At 38.9% G+C, this 20,102-nt stretch overlaps 1 pseudogene; it reads right to left on the minus strand.

Annotated features, from left to right (window-relative positions):
* LOC145501011 (uncharacterized) overlaps nucleotides 1-699 on the minus strand; it is a 1,965-nt pseudogene extending 1,266 nt beyond the window's left edge.
* Between the last annotated feature and the right edge of the window lie 19,403 nt (nucleotides 700-20,102).

A 20,102-nucleotide genomic window follows, 5' to 3' on the forward strand; every position in this document is an offset into this window, starting at 1 on the left:
CTCCTTCTTTGCTGGCTCAATTTTTTTCTTCTTTTTTGGCTTTCCTTCTTCTGCAGTGAAGAGTTTGTCTTGATTTCTCTTGAAAATTTCAGGACCATTGCTTTTATTTCCATCTCTGAAATGGCAACTGCAGACTCGGGCGTGTTTTCCTGGCTCTCTATCTTGTCTCCTGTAGCGGAAAGAGGATTATTTTAGCTGCATATTTTGAAAAGAAACCTCCTCCATTTAAAATAAAAGAAAATGCAAATACTGTGGGCATTGGTAAACGTATAAAGCTGGATTATTAAAAGCAACTACAACCAAACCTGTGGTATCTAACATTAATTTCAAGCGAGTCGAACATTAATTCTCCTCTTCAAGGAAAGACATTTAAAATCTGCAGAAAGGCCACCTGACAACCCAGAACAAATACTAAGCAAACTGTATGAACTTCGTAATAAATGTGAGCTTGAGCTTAGTTTCATAACAAAGATGGCAACAGTCTATCTGCATCAACGTGACTGTGTGCAAACGTACTTTTCTTATCACGTATGTATCATGATCCGGGATAAGTATTTAAACCTCTGACCTTGACTAACCTCAGTAGGCGAACCCATCTTCTGTATTCATCCAGCTTTTCTCCTTGTTAGGGAATCCGAAAAACCGACACGTATGGCTTTCCGAGTGATGGTCACACTCGGGCGCGAAGCAATGCACCATTTCGATCGTTTCCTTTCAAATTCCTTTTCAGTTTTACAACTTTCATGTGAATTACAACATCAATCGTATTCGAAGTCTCCTGGTGCTTTTCTAAATGATAATTACACCCTTGACCTCTTCAATACAAAAGCTACGAAAAGGACATGCAATATGACAAGCATTTGTTTAGAACAAGAATTTTTAGCGCCATGGTAACATGACGTCACACTTTAGGACTCTATGGATATTGTGGAATACCCACTAAGCTCTCAAGGAGACCAGTACTGTTTAGTCATGGTTGATCATTTCACCAAGTGACTGGAATTGTACCCACTTAGACACCAGAAGTCTGAGACCATTGCTAAGAAAGTATTTGACTGTTGGATTCCTTGGCATGGAGCTCCAGAACAAATACACCATGATCAGGGAAAGAACCTGACAGCTGAAATGATTCAGGAGATATGCTCTTTGAGATCTGGAACATGCAAACGACGCTGTTTCACCCTCAGTCAGATGGAGCATCGGAGCGAAGCATTCCTACAGTGAATAGCATGCCGGTAAAGATTGTTAAGGAGGACCAAAGGAACCGTCTACATGTCTGGCTTAAAACACTTCTGTTCACAGTAGCACTGGTTTTACTCCAAGTTTCTTGGAATTCAGTAGGGAGCTTCACATGCCAAGTGACTTGCATCAGCCGGACTCCTCCCTGCCTCTGCCACAACATCATTCTGATTATGCTTCCCAGCTCAAGTCAAGGCTGATGCAAGCTTTCCAGTCTGCTAGGGAAACTCTGAAAGTTTTGCAGTCCTCTCAGAAGGCTTACTACAATTGCTGGGCAAGAGCTAAAGCTTACCAAGCGTGAGACCGTGTCCTGTGGTTGGGCAAGCAAACATGTAGGGGCAGGTGTATGAAACTGAATAGACCATGGACGGGCCCTTGGAAAGTTATCAAGCGGTTGAATGACGAAGTTTACAGGATCAAGTACCGTGGGGCCGCTGGAAGCTACTCCAGGGTCAAGAGGAGGGTAGTACATTTCAACCAGCTAAAACCCTTCAACGGGACTTGTGACAGGGATGAAAGCTGGATTGTCGGTGATCCAGTACCTACTGGAGTCTCGCTTCCTTCTACGACAAAGGTTGCCAATGGTCCTGGAGTAATCATCCTGGAAGATGACGTTTTCCTGATGAATGCTGATGTTGGAGCCCCCTCTGAGGACCCCAGCCTCTGAAGGTCACAAATAGAAAGGCGTGTACCCGCCTGGGTGCAGGACTACCATTTAGACTTTTAGTTTGTCATTGAGTTTAGGACCTGTCAGATGGTTCTTAAATTTCAATATAGATTTTTGCTGACATTTTGTTTGGGGACATTGTCCTTTCCAAGAGGGGGATAGTGTAGGTCTGATACCTAGTGCCAAGTGATGGTTACCAAGCTAGGCACGGTAGCCCAGGAGTGAGAGAGCCACGATTATCCAATCGTATCTAGTTTAATAAAATGCCTTCATAGTTTTTAGCCTTCGTCCGTCGTTTATTACATGTGAAATTGGAATTGCTAACAGTTGGTATGAGCGAAATGGCATGATGGTAAATCCAGACAAGCACCAGGCAACAGTGCTTGGCACGAACAGTAAATAAGAATTCGCTTTTCCCATTAAGAATTCAGTTGATTTAATTGGTGTAACTATTGACAAGGATTTGAGCTTTAATCGTCACATCTCACAGATATGTGAGTGTAACGGTTATACGTCGAAGGGGCGTATTTTACGGAGACAAAGATCCAAAACTTGAAGTTGATGAAAGTGTTTATTTCTTGACAAAGAGGAAAGGTTCAATGATACTTGTAAACTGAAAGCAACGATTGCAAAATACAACTAAATATAAAGCTAAATTGACTAAAGGTAAAAGGGTAATGAAGCAAACTGCTCTGTGGATATTTGGGGGGCGGAACCCCACTTAGCATAATAACAATTCGACATCAAAACAATAATGTTCTGCACATGAAAAGGTCCCAAACAAAGATGAAAAATAGGCACAAACAATACAAATCCATACTTGCTTAACAACAATGCATATAATACTTCGAAATGAATTGAAATAATCACATATGTGACACTAAGAAACAGACTACTTATCTGCATGTGCACGAGGGAAAACGATAACAATTAACTTGAGCTAGAATAGAATCGTGCAACGTACTAAATCGATAGGAAATACATTTAAATAACAAAGAAAACAAAATTGCTCACATATCTGACCCACACAGTGAAAATACTTGATAGGGAAACGCGAAAAGGCAACTCGACTTCACCGAAAACTTAAGACTTGTCACTTCTTTACTGACTAAAGGTCCACTGAGCTTTGACCGAGACAGTGTGAGCTAAAAGCTTGTGCAATACCATGAGCCTTAGTGAGAATAAGCGAATGAAAGAAAGTAAACAAAAAATGTGACCTAAAGAAAAGAAAATAGACAAACTTAACAGTGAGAAGGTTAACAAACAATTCAGTGTTGTCAAGAGATTTAAACATATCATTACCAGTAATGTCATGCTACGTTTTAAGGCTTTTATCATACCTCACCTCCAATATTGCTCTCTTATTTGGCATTTTTCTGGCACTAGAAATAGTGACATACTGGAGTCTTTGAGCAAACATATTTTACAATTTATTTTTAATGATTCATTTTCTAGTTATGATGAACTCTTACAGAAAACAAAAATAGCATCTTTATACACTGGAAGACTTCACAAAATTCTTATGGTAGTTTTCAAGAGCTTATTTGTTTCTACGTATCCTGGATATCTAAAAGAACTATTCATTTTCGTAACTCCAGTTATTCATTAAGAGGAAAGAATATTCTGACCTTACCTATACCAAGAACAAGTTATGGACTTGAGTGCATCTGATACCAAGCTGCAACAATTTGGAATTCACTCCCAGACAGTATGAGAACAATAACATCATTTGAAAATTTTAAGACAGTCAAAAAGAAAATGAAATTTTAGTAGTGGTTATAATTGTTGTATTAGTAGTAATTTTAATTGTTGTATTTTAATAATTTAATTCATTAATGTATTTTATTTTATTTTATTCTTTCTCAAAGATATTAGCTCAATAGAGCTACTCTCATAATTTGAGTCAAAATAAAGTGTATGTATGTATGGCTACGTAAATGTTTACTGGTACTTCTTATTTGGGGCCGCTTTAAATTCTAATATTTGCTTTTCTTCTCCATAGACCTCAATTACGATTTTTTTTCTCAATTTGTGGTAGGTCATATTCTAGATGCACCTGCCTGTACACTGCCACTAAGCTTCTGAGCTTCTAACAAAAAGAAAATGCTTACGGCACTCAACGATGAACGGGAAACAGCAGTCTGGGATTTCTTTGCCTAAGCATGAGTTTATTTAGCTTTTTTGCCCATTGACTTGAAGCCTAATTACATTAGGAGGAATCTTTGTCTTTTTTTCTCTTCTTTACGTGCTGCACGTGTGAACACTTGCTGCCAAGATATTGCAACAATGTCGCTTTTCCTCGGTTACCGTCAACTACTGAGCTAAACCATGCCTGATGAGGCATTCAACTGTCGACAAACCTAGGTTGGCTTACTTTTGATTTTGCTGCCATTTACCGAGGTTTCCTACTGTGTTTACAAAATTAAAAATTTCACTTCAGTAAAGTTAAAACAAAACCAAGGTAAACATCTCTCATGAAAACACGGGCAGAGACATGCAGCCTTGGTTTACCGTGTGCTTCTTTGATATCAACAATTTACCGGCTACAAACAACTTTTGATTTGGGTTAGGTGTGAGTATCATTAAACATTATCCTTAATTTGACCATAACAAAGGTTGTTATGCATGCCATTACTTAATAGTAATTTACAACACTTCTCTTTTCTGTTTTTACGATCATTGTTCTGTGTGTCTTTGCAATTGGTTACATTCCCATCACAATGAATAAAAGGTATCCGACAAACAATACTTTTGGCTTTTGAATAATCATCACCAATTTCCAAACCTGTTGGCAACTTTTCATTTGTATGGCATTTTTATTCCATTGTTCTTTGTGCCTTCCCTATTGGTTACAACCCCATCACAATTAATAACAGGTATTCCACAAATGATACTTTCAGCTCGTGAAAACAAATCATAACACTTAACTGCCTTACTGTTCACTTTGTGCCTTCATTTTCATGTAACTCATTCACAAGCTTCCAGAAAACTTAACAGAACTTTGATTTAGCAGAGAATTTCTGCTGGACAAGCAATTTCATTTCCCTGGGAGAAAACCACTACCCAAACACGAAATCTGGTTTGCACATATGCTGACAGCTTGGGTTGTCCAGCAGAATACATTCTCTTTCCTCTCCTTATGGTTACTGGATCCTTTATTGGCACACATGGAAGGATCCAGATCAACGACAGCTGGGAAGAGCCTGCCATAGTTTGGTTTATTGTGTATGTTAGACAAGGCTAAAAGAAAACCGCAGCACTTAATGTTCTTGCTAGGCCTATCAGGGAAATTGAAAAGACCTCCAGAACGACTTTAAACAGGACAACCCCGAAGCACAGGATAGAGACCTGCTGTGTTTGCTGGTTGACCATTTCTCATTTGAAAAATTGCTCAATGGAGGAGTGCAATGGACAAGGGATTTTAAAAATTGTTCAGCAACAATGGATTCCACTTGCCTTAACAACACCGGGTTCATCCAACCTGCTTACGTTGTTAAGCTACTGTCACAAGATGGCTTTGATGGCTTTAATGACCAACAGCTATGTGTGCCTTGCAGAGCGTGATGTTGACAATGACGAATTGGTATGATTTGATCCAACCACAAACCCCCAACTGAAACGTGTCCATGAGACCCATGTGCTAAAATACGCATATATGTGGGTTTCGCAAATTACGTTGTATATGCCAGCACAAAAAGTACCTTTCGACAGAATAGCCATGAAAAGTACCCGAGAACCATTTTCCCGCCAGAAGGGCTAAGTGTTGAAAATGACAGCTTGCTCACCTTTGTCCACTTCCTCCATGCCTTCTTTTGTTGTCTCGTGTTAGTTCACCCTATCACACAGAAACATGGCGGAAAGGTAAGTCAACACCATTATCTGGGAATTCAACTCCTAGTGATAATATTTGAATGTTTTCCTTAGTATTGTATCATTCCTTAATTGCTTGCAGAGCTCAGAAGAGAGCTTGGCATACCTGAGGAGATGAAGATTTTTAATGAAGACTTGGGAGAGCTGAAGGATGTCTTGTTGTTATGGTTTGTAAGGCTAGAATACTAGTGTACACTAGCGTAGGAAAACATTTTTAAACTTAGCAACTGCTTGTTTTCATGTGTCAAAACCTTTAGAAGAATGAAGCATAACGCCATAGGCACTTTTATGATTCAGTTAGATGCAAGCTTAAATAAGCTTAAGTGGCCCTGTATTCTGTAGTTTTTAGAGTAGGAAAACTCAGTTAAGCTTGATCCTTTTTCTTTTCTCTTGAACCCTTCTGTTTTTAATTTCAGAGATGGAGATGTTTTTATTATGGTGATGTAGAGCCCTCCATGCCAGCTGTAAACAAGGAACTATCTGGTAATTAAGAAGAAATAAACTTAAGTTTTAGCTTACTGTTCTTGTGAGGGTCATGAGGTTAACTGCTTTTGTCCATGAGACCAGACTTCATGTAATGTAAGTTATGTCTCTCTTTACAAAACCCTTGAGGAGTACTCATTGACAAGCTTGCAAACGCTGTCATAAAGAGGATTAGTTATTTGCCGGCAGTGTCAGATGTATTCTAACATTTAGAGATCCATCTGAGTAAATTCAGCTGATCTGAAGGAATGGTTCATCGACAGCTTTCTTTGCTAGAATTTTATTTTATTAATATACAATCAGTCGGTTTCGTTCTTGGTCTTTTCAGGTACACTGTAGACAAGTGGTATTTCTCAGTTTTGACTTCTCAAAATTATGGATTATGTATGAATTTGCATAAAATTAATAGAACACAATGCTTGTCTGGATACATTCTGATATCAAGTTCCTTTGAAGGGGGGAATTTTGTAACATGTGTAAATGTAAGATTAAGATTCCACAGAGAGGTTTTGCTTACTGAACTTCCTGGTAGTTTTCATTGTGTGAAAACTTTCTCGAGTTTACAAATAATTGCATATAAAATTTCCACCAGTGATGGCTGGTATAGTATGCACTGTAAGAGATGAAAGCCATCCATGATGGTAGATTTAAGGTGTGTGATGGGGTGTATAGTTTAAAGAATCATGGTTCCCATTAAGTGTGAGGATGCAATTCGTATGGGTTGGAGATGAGCCATTTTACAGCCATGCTGAGCAGTTGTCCTGCCTTGTTTTTTATTTGAAAACTACATAAAGGCTATTTAAAAAGACTGAAAAAAGAGCAAAAACTAACTGGGGCTTATTTCCTGATTGGCAGTGTCTGATGCTTTACAAAATATATTTGCCAATAGCTGACAAGAAGCAGTGGTGAGTTATGGTGCGACAATTGATAATGCTCTGGCCAATGTGAGCCATGTTACGAGAAGTTATGGGCAGAATGGACTAGTACTGAGGCAACAAAGAGCATCACAAAGAGCAAGAACTCCTTGCAGTCGTGCCATGGGAACACCTCAGAAAAAAACAGAATAGTACTGGCACTTTTTTACAATGCAGTTGCAGAAAGAAGTAAAGATGAGCCATGGTGTTACAAATCATTTAGAGAAATCTGGGAAGGCAACATCAAATGTTCTGATCATAGAAAAACAAATTTTTCGTACTTCAGTTATAAATACACACAATTACATAATTACATTGCTGTCAACTGACTGAGATGCCATTGCAGTTGTAAGCATCATGGTCAACCAGAATGTGAAAGAAAAAGAAACTTGATCATCCAGTTAATCAATCATACCCCTTATTATTATTTGATGAGAAGGGCAGAAAAACGTGCATGACTATGGTTAAAAATTTACACAACTACACAAGATAAACTGGTTCCATTTCATGGACTTAACTTGTTTTTAAACTTGAATAAACAAGAACACACTGATCTAGTCACTGCCCACCTTGGACAATTATGAACTTGTTGGCTCCCCTTCCACGCACCACACATCATGCCCCAAAAACTTCAAGCATCAATTTGCAATTTGGGAGCTGCAATAAAGTTTGCATGTCTGCCTCTGTCTTTTTGCTGATAAACCACAACACGGCTAAAATGATCCTTACCTTGCTGAGATAGTGAGCGGTGTGGAACAGACCAGCTGTTCTACAACCATCTTTCGGGGGTGGTTGTATCTAAACATATTACGGTCAAAGTTGAAGTGAGGACTTGCTGTGTTTCTGCCTGCCAAAAGGTCTTCCAGATTCAATGTCCACTTAAAACTTTTTCTTTTGTGGAGCTCTTTCCACTTTTTTGTCGGCCTATAAATTAATAAAATATACTGTCTTAAATCATTTCAATATTCATTCACTAATTTATCATCAGTGTGCATATATTGCCCTGCTCCTACATGTAAATCAATAATTTCTAAACTTTTAGCTACAGGTAAATGGATTTTAGAACTTCCATGAAACTCAAAGGAATATAAACCTGAAAATTGTTATGTTAGCTTATCTGTAATTATAATAAAGTTTCCATATAACGCATGCTTCATCAGAGACCAGAGCACGGGTTGATGACAGTAAGCTGGCTTTCAAATTTTTGCTTTGCAATTTTGACAAATTTGTCCAACATTAAATATCCCCTGTGATTCAGACAAACGCAATGGAAACAAGCTCTATGTCTACAGTAAATATAGCAACAGTAGTGTGAAAACTGTCCTAAAATGACAAGTTTTGCTAGAATCCTGCCGACAAAACAATTAGCGAAATAAACAAATTCTCAACTCAACCCGTGCTTCGATAAAAGACATTATATTTGTTACAAAGGTGGAAATTATACTAAGTAAAACAACGACAGAAAACAACAATTGAGGTGGCTCTGTTTATGATGAGAAGCTTTATTTTTGTAAAAACACTCAATTGCTCAAAACAGCACTAACATGCAGTGTAGTGGTCAGCTCAAAGCTTGATCTAGATATTCTCCTCTATGATCGGAGTAGAACCAGTGGGAGCTGTTTAGTCTGTCTAACATTTACCCTAGTTCGGGCAATCTTGCTGCAAGCAGCTGCAGGCCATAAGCTTAAATAACTGTAGCTCCTTTCAAATTCAACTCAACATTTCACATTTTCGTCCGCAAGCTTTGAGCTCCTGGTTTTGTCATTTCCATTGGAAAAGTGCAGGTTTTCATGAAACACAACACGGCCGGATTCCTATGGACTCCAAACCTTTGCCTATCTTTAGATTCCTATTTGAAAATTAACTAAAAAGCGAAGTTTGAAGGCATCGTTCTTCTCTCAAAAGCCACTTGAGACTACTTGAAACTGAAAGCTTAGCTGAAGTCCAGTTTGTGATTGACAGCTGTCATTTCGTTAGCCAATCAAATTATTTGAACAGTTCTAACAAGGATTCTGATTGGCTTATTTTAGCATGCTTTATCAGAGAACAGAGCACGGCTGACGGCACTTTTACTCCTTTGGAAAATAAAGTTTGGTTTGAAAATTCAGCTGAATGCGTGGGGAAATTATTGGATTCTTTATCATAAAACAAATAAAGAAGCCTCGACTGTGCTCTGTTCTCTTGTAAAGCACTTAGGAAGCGGTAGAGCACTCAAGAAGTGGGAAAAAACACTCCACTTCATCTTGTGTTTTCCCCCACACTTCTTTCGTGCTCTACCGCTTCCTAAGTGCTTAACAACAGAACAGAGCACAGTCGAGGCTTCTTTATTTGTTAAATGTTCTTTCCATTTTGATAACATTATAGATTTCCAGTGACTAACTCAGTGCGTTCTCTTGAAAAGCACATCATGTGACCAACTTTTGCAAAAGGCCTATTACCATAACAGAAGTTATCATAGCTGAATGTCAATTCAACCTTCATAGACATTTGCTCATGTAGAATTTCTAAATTATAATTCTTAATTCTTATTCTGAGTCTATTCAATCCATGATCTATAGCCAACCTAAGGTCAGGTACCTTGAATATCTTGCCCTTTAGTTTCTCCACTTTGTTCTTGAGCATCACCTGATGACTTTCTTGGTATTGACAATCGTGATCATATTTACCACCAAGAGCGTAATAATTGTTGCAAATCTTAACATCACATTTAACTATATGCTTAGGACAGTCACTGAGGTGCCAGTGGATCTGTGACCTGTAAACACGCAAAAAAAATTTGTTCAATACACCAGTAGCAGCTCTTGTGACACTTTTGTCAAATATTTGAACTAATTCGAAGTCTGGTCTGAAAGAGATTGTTTACTGAGCATTTTGTGCTAACTTTTATTACTTCTGTAGTTAGCTTTGAGAAATGAGAGTGCCCTTACCTCTAGTGTGCAGTTAAACTTACCTTGGTAATCTCTCTCTGCACTGAAGGGGACATAGCAGAGGGCCTTGCGCACAGTTTTCCACGTGAGTGTCCCACACTGCAGAACATGCATGACACTCTGTCATAAGGGCAGGCTGCCAGGTGCTTGTCCAATGCAGAGTGCTGTCGGTTCCCAATGCAACCATTTGGGCACTCCACTAACATAAACGGGCAGGTGTCCCAGTGCCTTTCTTTTTCGCTATGCTGCCCAGTCCATGAGCAGCTGCTATTTGTGCAGCACACATTAATTTTTTTATATCAGCACTTTTACAGCAATATTCTGGTTTAAATTGGAGGCGTCAAGAATCACACAGCAGAGGGGACAGGTTTTTCTTCGATTGGCAATACTCTCCAGTAAACAGGCCTTGCAAGCACTATGTCTACAGGACAACGAAACAGGTTCATTCATCAATTCTTTGAGGGGAGAAAATGGCAAAATGGGGAGTCAGAATCAAATATTGAAATAGGAGAGGAGAAGAAGGAATAGAAGGACGAAGACCAAGGCTATGACAAACACAACAACCAAATAATCCTATTGAGTTAATAAAACAAACAAAATCACACAAATTTTAGGGACAAAAAGACCAAACGGTCGAAACATAATATAACCCATTAAGGCAAAAACCACTCAAAACCATGCTCTTTGGCCATACTTATGTACATACCTGTAAGGCTTACTCCTTTTGTTGTAAGACTTGTTTTTCTGGGTATAGGCTGAATATTTTTTTCCGTGATTTTAGGCTATAAATATTGTCGCAGCTATTCTCTGATAATAGCGTACGACATTTCCCTTTTCAAATTTATTTGGTGTTGGGATGATGTTGAAATAATTTTGGAGCCTGCCTGCAGGCATAAGAACTGGAAATGACGCATACATAACTCCTTACAAAAATGTTATTAGCATAGTATGGATGCCTGGTGCAATTTTTTGCTTTTTGCCGAGTTTTGCCGAGTTTTGCCGTTTAAAGAATAGAAGAATTTTACACGATTTAGTTAGTTTAAAACGTAATTATGTTACACCGATTTTTAGTACAAACAATGTAATCTTATTTTCAAAATCTCAGCCTCAGATCTATTCTTAACATATTCTTAAAATTTTGCAAATTTCATTCTCGATATTCTTTTAAACTAGGTTCTTTTTTAAAGATAAAAGTGTATAGGAACGGGTATACCACAGAAAGTTGTAAAACAATGCAGTTCCGGACTTGGGCAATATATGTGGATCAAGGGATTTGGGGAAAAAATGGCATGGCTCGGTGGATATATGTACCCCCTTTCACATCCCCTCCCCCTCGTCAACAAGGCGAAACACTTGATTACTATGATACAAATCTCTCAAATCTCAGGCCAGAGTTTAAGGTGTCTTACAACTATTTTGATGAACTATTAGAGCTCAACTTTTGACTCTTTTGAAAATTGCCCCAAGATGTTTTTCCTTCCCTAACTACTGTGCTTTTTAAGTCTTGTACCATTGTATGACATTTGAACGATTTAAACCTTATAAATAGCCAAAATGAACAATCGAGTGTGAGTAGGAGAAACTTGGCACCAGCAAGTTTAATGACGTATTTCTAAAAATTGACCCGTGACCCCACCTCAAATTTTCAGGAATTAGGAATTAGCTGTGATTAAACATCACTGGAAAGTAACATAAAACTCGGTAAAAGTAGAATTTTTGCACAAGAGGAAAATTCAAACTTTTACTTATTTCCAAAATAGCTCAAAATCTGCTCCCTTCAAGACTTTTTTGAAAATTTGCCCAAGCATGATTCACCTGTAGAAATCAACTGTGCTCATTGGACCAAAGACAGGTCTTTGTCACCTTGTGCTGGAATTGAATTGTTTATGCCCTTTATTTAAGTGTGCGATCATGTGACATCATGTATCGTGTGCAAAAAAGATAGAGCGTATATTAGAACTATTTAACATTTCTATATTTTTGATTGGATGAGCTGCGATGACAAGAATTTCCAGCAACTGCAATTATCCGAAATAACAAAGCACCTCTCAAACATCGATGATTTGCAGCAAATTCTAGTGCCGGTTTACATGCCTAACCATTGGGGCTTAATCTTTGTTGATTTAGCCCAGAAAGAGGTGTACTTTGATGATGGCCTGCAGTCAGCAGTTCCTACCATGTCCCTTCCATTAGTCAAGTGGTCATTAGAGTTACTCTCCGGAATGTACCCACACCATCCATCTTTCCAAACAAGGTTTTGGAAAAACTATCCAGTGTTTCGGAGCTTTGTTATGCCATCTCAGGTACCAGTGATCGGCGTCAGAAGCTGATGAATGATTGGCATCAGAAGCTGTGGGATTGGTGTGATCATGGCTGCATGGGATATGACTCAGAATGGGTCTTTGTACACCAACAACTTCCAGTGGAGATTTTCTGATATGGATCAACACAGGAAAACTTTGATGTCGCAGATCCTTGAGTGGAGTACTCCATACAACCAAGGTGTCCTACACTATTCTTCTTGTCTTCCTGTCCAGTTCCATTTAGACTGTGGTTATATGAAGGCCAAAAATCTTTATTACTCATGTGCAGCATGGTGCATGAGTTGTAAAATGGGCTCCGTTTCTCTGTTTTGGTGTCAGATTTGTGCATGTATACATTTACCACCCTCTTTGGAGCTCCATCCACCATATTGGATTCTTCAAGGTGCCGTTTTTTGCAAACGTTGTGCTTTTTCCCCAATTTGATATGGTGTGAAAGTACCTATCAGTACTTTAGTTCGTTGTTAAGATTCTGAACTGGCATGTGAGCATGCAGGAACAGCAAGAAAGTGTTTCTGCAGAGGTAAGCCATTGTTTATGTCAATCGCCATGTGATAATATTACAAGTCTCAAATTTATTAGGGCTTTGAAGATTCAAGGACATATTACAAAGAATAATTTACTAAGAACGTGCTCTGTATACTTAATCTTTTGGTCAAAAACTGCTTCCCCGTTTGTGTAAATGGACATGTTGAACAAAACGGGCAGGCAATCGGCCACGTTTGACATATCAATATTCTAGCATGTCTTTGGGGATTTCAGGACAAAATTGTCCCTCAAATCCCAAAAGACACTCAGTTGCAAAGAAATCATTTTAAAAGAAAACTAAATGCTATAACTTGATGCTTCGGCATTATCTTGTTGCCATTATCGAATGCAGATTAAAGTCATTCAGTTCAGTTATAGTTATATACTAGCTTAGGTGTTAAGAGGGAATCCACTAAGTTCCAGTAACTAGATGCTCTAAGAGCGTCTACTCGGGCTTTGTACCACGGTATCAAATCGTACTCTACGAAAACGTGTATTGGACACAATAAAAGCAAATTAAAGAATCGATATTTTAGTACAACAGTTCGGCTTAGATATTTACTATTCAAGTTGCTTTGTTGAGTATCCTCCTCATCCTATCGCAAGTTGTGAGTTTAAACCATTTTGTTTCAAGAATGGAACACAGCTGTCTACACATTGATGGAGAAGTTGTTTGCAAAGAATTTTCGAGGTCTTTTTACAACTTATGGTGATTACTTTCTACATGCTAGCAGAACTTGTACGAAGTTTGTTTACTGATCATGGCGATCTGAGTAAATTGTGACCAGAACATCTTTGCTGATCTTAACCCCTTTTCAAGAGTCATACCTCCTTTGGAGAGCAAATAATCCCTTTAATTTTAAGAGAGCCAAAACGAATCATGATAAACTCCTTCGTGAAAACAATAGTCCTGTGACTAGGCTCAAATTGCATTGCACATAATTTGCATAAACTCGTATTGGGTTATTCCAGAAAAAATACACACCCCCTGACAGATGGCAAGCATTTTTCACCCCCCCTGACTGGATTTCCCAGACCGCTAGAGCCCCCCTTCCGCCCGGATTTCCAAGCTCAAGGACCCCCCCCTCAAGCCCGGATTTCCACGTCTTTTTAGAGGCTCTGACTGGAAACAACAGGCAATAGAAAAAACGTAACATTTCATCCAAAAGATCCCTGTTTATTATAATTTTAAAAGCTCGGCGCATATTGCGAATTTTGCGGGTTAAATGTCAACATTTTTTAAATCAGATTACGGTATTCAAATGATCGTGTTTAATGTTTGAGTGATATCACTCTCCTCTAAAATGCCATTTGCCTTTTTCTCTACCACAACAAATGTACAAGATAAGAAATTCATAAGTCTTAAAAATTATGTAAATGTAAGAAAAATTACAGCAAAAAAAGTCCTTAAGGCGATTATAAATAAAAACTATAATTTCAGTTTTCGGTGATGTGACGGCCTACATTGGCACTTGTTTACAAGATCAAGTTCCCGTTGTTAGGACTGTTAGTGTGACATTTACTTAGCTTATTAAGAAAGCTTTTCAGACTAGACTAATTTTAAATTTCGTTACCTTTATGAGTCTGTAGGTCAACTGGAACTCTTGCCTTTCTCTCAAGTGTTCAAGTTTTCATGCGCAATGCCCACATTCTGGCTTCCATAAACTTGTCTTTTACCATATCGATCGTAAGGCACAGATAAGAAAGTGGAAGCAGCCTAGATAAAACTGCTTAAAACTCTTGTAGATCTGACGAGAAATGTTCAATGTAAAATACTTAAAGAACTTAACAATGCCGAAATAAGTATATTTGTTTATAAACAAGTTCTGCGCTTGTGAGGTTGTTTAGATTCCCAATGCTACAAGCAAATTCGTTACCACGATTTTACGGTTACACATCGTAAGAGGTAAGAAAGAAACTATAAGCAAAATGTGCATACGCATGTTAGCCAGCTGTGGTATTATTGGGCCATAAAACAGGCAGATACGAACAGCAACACAACAGTTTAATCAAGCGGGTAATAGACCACGAGGTCTCCCTCCCGTGCCGCAAAGGCTACTGGGAAATATTGTTATGCAATAGATTACACCACATCTCCCCTCACGTTAGAAATAAGCTATATCCTAAATAATCAATGTTCACTCTCAAGTCTGGAGACAATCAGTTCAAATCATAAACTCAAGAATAACTGCAGTAAATGAACAAAGTTAACAAGATGAACACTTGGGTTCACAGTCACAAGTCTCTAAAACGCTGCGGGGTTCTTATTTCACGACCGCATCGGGTGGTTCTCATAGGGGCCACAGGTGTCGAGGCAGCTGTAGCTGGGACAGTTGGCTCTGGGCACTCAGCAGTCCGAACATCAGGAGAAGACGAGCTAAGGGCTGTGCTGGTATCTGCATTAGGCGTTTCTGGAAGACGATTCAGGTGGCGTCTGTTTCTCCTCAGTTGTCCCTTGGGCGTTTCAACTGTGTAAGAATGTGGGGGACCAGCTATGTCCACCACTGTCCCTTCAACTTTTTACCTCATGGTATGTACATCATACCATGAGGTATAGTGATGGGTGAATTGGTCACTCCATTCCCGTTAGACAGTTAATTTATGCATTAAATCCGCATTAAACATGAATTAAACATGTTTCTCCCTGTCTCCCACACTAGGTTTGGTTTTGTCCACAAAGTCGTGTCATTGTTTTATGTTCATATATGTGGGGGAGGGGGTGGGACAAAGGCGGTAGTACATGTTTACAAAATGGCGTCTGTTGTGTCGAGCCCGTCGCAAAAATTGTCAAGGCAAGTTTTCCTTCTTTTCGTTCCATCTTTGATCAAAATACACTTTTGAAGACCTAACAAACGAACAGGAAATGTGCTTAAGAAAGCTCGAGTGGAAATAAATGGGTTTAAAGTCTTAAAAGTTATGATGTCTCTAAGATACGTTTGGACAACGAGGAATAGAATGCACAAAATGAACTGTTCAGAATGAATGCTTTATGGTCTGAGGAAAAAGGTAAGCTGCCCTCCTTCAACTGTATTGCATTTTGAATTTTCTAAAAATACTCGCAGGATGTATGATTTAAAGTTAAATGCGCTTTTAATATTTCGCAATTTGCAAGGAAAATGTCGCATGGCAAAGAGCTACAAAGGACATCGATGAAGCTTTCGTCAAGTTCTCCTCACGCTGGGACTGAAATGCCACCACTGTGATAAGCTATGGAGATTGAACACAACTGCCAAACAAATGCTAAATACAATATACGCCAAATAACAAATACCATAACAAATACAAAATATCAAACAACAAACAAATGCCAAACAGATGATCTGTTACCTGAATACCTGCACCAAGGTCAGGAGCAAATGATTATCGAAGGTAATCCTACAATACCTGAGCAGTTTGAAAATCAAAATATACCAGTTCAGTTGTCAAGTAACTGTCAGTACAGAAATGCGGATAAAAATGTGAATGTACGGAATTCTAGAGCTACCATTATCTCCCATCCTCAGTTTAGAATGACGCGTGAAAGAGAACCCTCCAGAATTTCTTACAAAATGGTTACCAGACTTTCTAATGGCAAAAAAAAATTGTCACGAAATCCTCCAAGCTGAAGGCTATGTTGCGTGGATACCATTGTCATTACTTAGAGCGATATAAAAGTTCAAAATTCATGATTTTCTCAAAGAAGTATTTCATTGGACAAAGTTGAAGCTTGTGTATTTTTCGAACAAGGACTCCAAAGCATAAAAACTTGCCTGTGTTTTGTATGATAGCTGAAGGTAATATTTTCAGAAAACTAAGACAGCTCCAAATGAAAACGTATCATTTTTTGAGCAGAATCATATCGAGTAGAGATGTGGAGTCAAATCCTGGTCCTGGAAATGAGTATTGCAAATCAGTACCTTTTATATCACCCACAAATTCTGTTTATTCAAATTCAGATTGTCTCAGCTAGGCAGAACTGCACTTGGTGTTGGAGGAAGTGGTGATTGCTTTTTAGGGCTCTATCACATCAACTCTATGAAAATCCTAATAGTCATTTCTATGTGTGCAGTGTTAGCATTCAGTATTTAGTGAACCACCCTGAACAATTTATAGAAAGTAGAACTGAGCATTCTTGGCAAGGTTATTTGGAAAGAATGTCCTGTCAAGGAACATGGGCTGACGCTATCATAATTGAAGCTGTTGCCAATTGTCTTTATTTATCAATTCCTATTGCTGAATCAAATTCAACTTTTTATCCAGTTACTGTTGTTGAACCAGTGAATCTTACAAATGCCCTAAACATTTACATTGGACACCTAGATGAATTTCATTATGTTTCCATAGTAGAAAACAGAACAATGGAGATAAGAAACAACAGCAAACAACCAAAAAATGCAGAAGAAAACAAACCAGTTGATGACAGTGAAAAACGTAAAGCTTACAGAAGAAAATACATGACAATACATGAAAGACAGAAGAGCTGATGATAACTTTAGAATAAATGAGAATCAAACACTAGTACAAGGCTGCAACATTAATAGTAAAACATCTAGGAACAAGAAACACCAGGCTGCTAAAAGAAGAAAATTGAACCCAGAACATGTCAGAGAAATTGAGCTGCACTCCTTCAGAAGAAAAAACGCAGAGAGCCTGCAGCACATAAGGCAAATAAACAAACAGTCGGTAAGAAAAAGACAAAAGGCTGAGGCTCTGGCAAGTGTACCGCAACTAACATGCAGCAGTCATGAGTTGCAGCCACAAGAAAACAAATACGATGCAATTTCTGTGATAAATTTGTTTTACAAAAACTTTGCACATGGCCCAGAATATGTATGCACTTGTTGTGACCGATAATGTGGTTCAAGTGCTCTGTAGTGAAATGTGATCCAAACAAATATAGGGCATGTTCACTAGACATTGTTGAGTCCTGTCTTACTGGTTTTTAAAGTGTCAATGAAACTGAATGGATCTCCATGACTTGCAAAAACAAAAAAGTCTAAAAATAGTCTAAAATAGCAATTGTCTAACTTACAATCAAAAAAGGTCTAAAACAAGGCAGGTTACCCAGCTGTTCTAAAGCCAATAAGATGGATTTTCCTTATAAGCCTAATGTATTGAATTTCACATCACAAGGAGAGCGACTAATATCACCTCATACTGACCTTTTATGCAAATCCATGAACTACCTAGGGGTGGTCAATTGTCTATTTGTGGAAACATTGTCAATGTGCCAAGTGAAGTAAATTCAACTGTTCATTGTTTCCCAAGGCCAATAAGTGAATCACAGACCATTCCAATAAAACTTAAAAGGCGACTTGGTTACAAGCATCACTATCAGTTTCAGAATGTCAGACCGAAGAAAGTATTAGATGCAGCCAAATATCTTGTAGACACTAGTGAATTATTTAAAACTGAAGGCATAAAAGTGCAAAATTCATGGGTAGATGGCATAACTTCACAATCAAGCACCCATGAAGAGTGGGGTGAGTTTTGTTCAAAACCCTAACACATCCAGTGCTGATGTGCAAACTAATGAAATTGTCACAAATTGTCAAAACAATATTTGAATTGCTGATGTTCATAATCCAGACAGGGAAAAAGACACTGAAGGATTGTTTCCTGTCAAAATGTTACATATATTAATTAGATAAAGATCTTATTTCTATAATCACGCTCAACTAATGGCTGCTTATTAACATGATGCACTTTTCAACTAAAACACCTTACAAATGTAACACTTCTTAGTTCCAAAAGAGGCAAAGGACAGCACTTCATAGAATAATTACCACATACCATGAGGTAGCTCAAAGGAGCCTTTGATTTGTCTGGTAACCAAACATGCTCTTCAGGAAGGAGGTCTGGGAGGGTTTTTGCAGAATGTTGCCTGTCAAAGTCTCTCCTCTGTCTTTCTTTCAGTGAAGCATCTTTCTCTCTAAACTGCTCAAGGTATGGCCAGGAGGGCTTCAGGTTACTTGGTGAAGTAGGGATTCTGGTGCAGATCTTCCTTCCCATCAGCAGTTCTGCCGGACTTAGGCCGCTTTCAAGGGGTGTAGACGGTAAGCCATGAGTGCTTTGTAAGGATCTGGGGTTTTCTTGAGTAGATTCTTTACGGTCTGAACCGTGCGTTCAACCTCGCTGTTCACTTGTGGGTATTGGGGGTTAGTTAGCATGCGAGTAAATTCATAGTCCTTGGCAAATTTGGAGAATGAGGTTGATGAAAATTGCGGCCCATTGTCCGAGATGAGTTGCTCAGGAATGCCATGCCTTGCAAACATAGACTGAAGGTGCGCTGTCACATCTGGTGAAGTAGTATGTGAAAGTTTCACCACCTCTACATAACAAGAAAAATAATCTTTGACAAGCAGGTAGGTATGACCATTTAGTTCGAATAGGTCGGCTGCGACTTTCTGCCAGGGATGATCTGGTAAATCGGATGGGATCACTGGGTCTGCTGGATTTGTGTTCCTTGATGCAGGTAGGACATTTCTTGACCACTTTGTCAAGTTGTTGGCTCAGGCCAGGCCACCATACAGATGCTTTGGCTCTCTCATGGCATTTTGTAATACCCTGGTGTGCATCATGTAACCTTTCTAGGACACCTATTCTCATGGACAAGGGGACAACCAGTCGATTTCCCTTCATCAAGAGGCCATGTTGTATTGTGAGGTCGCTCCTTTCAGGCCAGTACACTTTAAGTGGACCAGGAAGCTGTGATTTCTCTGGCCAACCTTCAGAACAATAAGTGATGAGTTGTCTTGTAATCTCATCCTGTTGTTGCTGGGACTTAAAGTCTTCCAGTTGATCGTCAGTTGCTGGTAGGTACTTAACGATTGAGTCGACATAAGCTCATACATCAGCCTCCAACTTCTCTTCGTCTCGGTCAAGGGGTCTAACTAAGGGTGCCCAGGAAAGGGTGTCCGCTGTGTAAAGGGACTTCCCAGGTACATGCGAAATAGAGTAGGTGAATTTCATCATTCACATTCGGAACCGTTCCACTCTGGCTGGTAGATCCTCAAGGTTTCTGGTACTCACCAGGGGTACTAAAGGTTTGTGGTCGGTCTCAACATGGAATTCCAGGCCAATTAGGTAATCTGCGAAGCGCTCACTTGCCCAGGTGATCCCCAAGGCTTCCTTTTCTATTTGAGCGTAATGCTGTTCCGTGGGGCTTATGGCT

The sequence above is a fragment of the Orbicella franksi genome, chromosome 10, assembly GCF_964199315.1.
Source record: "Orbicella franksi chromosome 10, jaOrbFran1.1, whole genome shotgun sequence".
Classification (NCBI taxonomy): domain Eukaryota; kingdom Metazoa; phylum Cnidaria; class Anthozoa; order Scleractinia; family Merulinidae; genus Orbicella; species Orbicella franksi.